General features: G+C 36.0%; 1 pseudogene; it reads right to left on the bottom strand.

Annotated features, from left to right (window-relative positions):
• Positions 1-2,690: 2,690 nt before the first annotated feature.
• On the bottom strand, positions 2,691-3,838 carry LOC115500079 (annotated as a pseudogene).
• Positions 3,839-4,111: the final 273 nt, after the last annotated feature.

The raw sequence follows: 4,111 nt of genomic DNA, 5'->3' as shown, positions 1-4,111 counted from the left end.
AAAGGCACATATTTAAGACTGAAATTATTTTCACCAAACAGAATGTATCCATGAAAGTATCTTATAAAAGGAAAAGCTTTGACTTTTCAGAAAGCTGTATTATTGGCATTGTTGAAATACTGGAGTTAGAGGAGAAAAATGCATGGAATCATGTATATATCTAATTATTCCATCCTCTTAATCAGGTAATTTGTTTATTACAAGGCAATTATTCACACTGGAATTACTAGATGATGCCAGAGAATAAAATTGGGTTTCAACAATAATTTGAGGCTATAGTGTTTTTTTATGAGGAAATAATATGCATAAATAAAAGAGATTAATAATCTACTTAAATTATTACTTCTTTTATGGTCTGTTTATGTCCCAGTTTCAAAAATATATATGTTAATCATGCTACTCAGCAGTGCAATCATTAAAGGTCAGCATACTTTTATAAAAGCTGAAAGGGTCTAATGGACTTGGCAAAAAGTATTAGCCTCACCAGAAAGCTAGCATTTAGGAGTCAATGGAAAACCCAAAAAGTTGTGAAAGCAAATATAGAAAGAAGTGCCTATGCATAAAATATTCAGTAAGATAATAAGGTAATATGACACTGGTGAACTGTAAAAAGGGTATTTCAGAGTGCAGATGGAAGAGAAGAACAAAAAATATTTCAACGGCCTTAAGATTTCTGACTTCGTTCTGGTATGAATACAATAAAAATCAATGAAGAACAAAACTGAACAAAGGTATGAAAGAGATACTTGTGTTTTTTTCTGTTAATGGAAATGGAGACTAACGTAAAATCATTGCTTCTTGTTGATCTCTCCTCCTCCTCTTTACTCCAAACCCACATCACAGCCTAGGCTCTCCCTTCTGACGTTCATAATTCACTTGCTAAAACTGAAATAAAACATGCAAACAGAAAAATGCAGAGCAATTTACAATTATTTTTGACACTTATATACATAGACTCACACGGTATGTGTTCTTTCTTTTTGAGTTTAATTTACAAAATATAATGGTTTTGAGATTTTTTTTTTTTTTTGCCTATTGTTACATACAATGTAGTTTTCACTGCTGGATGGGTATATACCACACAAATTTTAATATTAAAGTAATACTGTTATAAACTGCCTTGACCAGCCTTTTCCACTCTTCTTTTTTTAATATATCCAGGAGTGGAATTTCTGGGTCAAAGCTTTGTGCACCTTTCCCTTTAAGTTTCCAGACTAGTTGTACCAATTTACCTCACTACTTGCACTGCTTGGCTGTTCCCATGGGTCCATAACTCCCTCAGTATTCAAGATGACCATGTTTATTTGTTTTTTTTTCTTAATTTTAGCCATTTTTACATTAATGACATCTCATTAGGTTCCTTTTTTTTTACTAACATATAATATACATGCAATAAAATATACAGGTATCAAATGTTCAGTTTGATGGGCTTTGATAAGTTTATTCACCCATGTAACTACTATCCATTCACCCATGTAACTACTATCCAGAATTGGGTACTACTATCCAAAGTGAAATACCCTAATTACATTTCTATCACCCCAAAATCACTCTCTTGCCTTTTCCATTCAATCCCACACTCCCCCACCTAAAGTATTACTGTTCTAATTTCTATCACAGTAGTCATCTTCTTGGATTTCAAATAAATGAAATCCTACAGAATATAATCATTTATGTATGGTTTATTTTGTTCAAAATTGTGTGTTTAACACTGCATCTATAAGATTCATTATGACATGGATTGTGTCAGTACTGTTCATTTCCTTTTTATTGTCAAGAAATAGTCCACTGTATGAGTATACTACAAGGTGTTTATTCCATTCTCCTGTGCATGAGCATCTGAGTTGTTTCAAATTAGGGGCTATTTGATGAGGCTGTAAAAAACAATTTTATAAATATTTTTATTGGACATGTGTTTTTATTCATCTTGTGTAAATGCCTAAAATGGAGTTCCTGGGTTGTGGGATAAAATGTCTGTTTAACTGTATAAGAAACTGCAAAACATGTATTTGTAGAATTTTATATTCCCATCAGCATTTATGAAAGTTAATTGTTCTACATCCTTACCAACAAGTATTCTTATTGCTCTTAACTGTTTTCCATTCTAGCAGGTGTAAAATGGTTTGTAATTGTGTTTTTTCTTAATTTTTTAAATTGAATTACAGTTGATATATCATTGTGGTTTTCACTAGTATTTCTCTGATGATTAGTATACAGCCTTTTTTTTTTTACACATTTGTACTTATTGGTCATTTGTGAAAAATATTTATTATTTATTTAATACATTAACAACTTTGTCTCCCTCACTACCTATAACTGGGATTTCATCTTATTTCGATCCTGAGTAATGAAACAATGACAAAACTAATCATAATAAGCTACTTCAAAAAGAGAAGCTAACACAACTCATTTTCTTTTAACAGGCACAATATAAACATATGCCCTCTAGAATGCACAATGCTTTAGTCACTAAGAAATTCAAGGGGTTCTTGAAGCATGCAGGCAAGACCAGGGTGTGGTAAAAGAGCAGTTGAGATGCTGTGCAACTGTTTAAGAGTTTTCGACACTGCATCTTTCTGCCACTAGGTGAATCCTGACACGGGGAAGATTTTAGCTACTGCCGAAGGGAGACGCAGTAACTGCTAAGTTGACTTAGGGGCTGCACACAGGAATCAATAGCCAGAAAAGTACTAAACATGGCTGACTTTATCCTCTGTGTCCATTTGGCACAGCAAGTGGCAGTGTCTCTACAATGGTGATGCAGCCCCTGGAAGTGGCTTTCAACACTTTGTCCATGAGGGCTTTGATTCCTTGGGCAAAAGCTTCCCATTCGAATACACCCAGAGGTCCACTGCACACAATCTGCTTAGCCCCAGTAACTGCCTCTCAGGACCACCTTCCAAGCCCATTCAGCCAGCAAGTATGCCAGAGGTCACCATGCTTGGCTAGTCCTAGCATTCTCATCAAACTTGTCAGCAGTGACAAAGCCAACATGCAAGGTAATCTTCACACTGTTCTTCCCAGCTTTGGGCATCAGGTCTTTGACGATCTTGGCTCCCTCATCATCAAAGTAGAAACGTGCCATTGTCCATGTCGTTGAGCATCTTAAGGAAGGTAAAAGCCATTCCAACACTAATAAACATCTCATTGACTTTGTTCACCATATTATTGATCCATTGGGTCTTGTCTGTAACTTTAGGTCCACCCAGGATGGCAGGGAAGGGTTGCTGGGCTCTCCAAGGCCTTGGTAAAGTAGTTCAGTTTCTTCTTCATCAAGAAATTTCCAGCATTCTATGGCAGACTAAATCCCACCATTCAACTGTGGGCTTGATGACCAGTGCCAAAAGCATCATTGACATAGACATCCCCTAGCTTGGAAAGTGAAACTCAGAAGGCTTCTATTTTGGCTGGCTCAGCTTTAGCCCTGTTCCCAGAAATATCTTTTGCCTTCCCTTATTCCTTCACATGAAAGGGAAGGTTCTGCAGCAAGATGACAGACCCAGAAGAAGGATCAGCACAAGCTTCCTCCATTTCCAGGCTCATACAGTCCTTCAAGAACAAAATCTCAGCTCAGCAGAGATTTGAATTCTATAGCAACTGGCTCCAAAGAAGTATTTGTCAGGCATGGACAAACCATCAGACCAGCCCAGATGGCTCATAAGAACAAGTGACTTGGCTCCATTGTCCAAGCAGAATTTGATGCTTGAGATGGCACCCTTGATTCTCTGGTTGTTTGTTACTGATTGTTCTTCACAGGTACGTTGAAGTCCATTCTCATGATGACCCACTTCCCCTCCATGTCCAGCTTGTCCAGAGGCTGCTTGTTAGAAAGCAACATCTTGGCAATACAACAGCAGCAAGTTTGAGAGCTTAAACAACACTGTCATTCTTATATCATCTTTTGCAAAGTATTTTTTCAAAAGTTTTACCCTTTTTATTGGATTATTTGTCTTCATAAGATTGATTTGTGGAATTCTTTATATATTTTAGATAAAAGCCATTTGTCAGATTTATGCATATAAATATTTGTAGTGTGTGGCTTCTATATTCATTTTCTTAATGATTTCTTTTGATAGAAGTTTTCTCTTTAATATTGATATAGCTCAAATTA

The sequence above is a fragment of the Lynx canadensis genome, chromosome A2 (assembly GCF_007474595.2).
Source record: "Lynx canadensis isolate LIC74 chromosome A2, mLynCan4.pri.v2, whole genome shotgun sequence".
Lineage (NCBI taxonomy): Eukaryota > Metazoa > Chordata > Mammalia > Carnivora > Felidae > Lynx > Lynx canadensis.
This window is presented reverse-complemented; position numbering and strand designations above follow the sequence as displayed.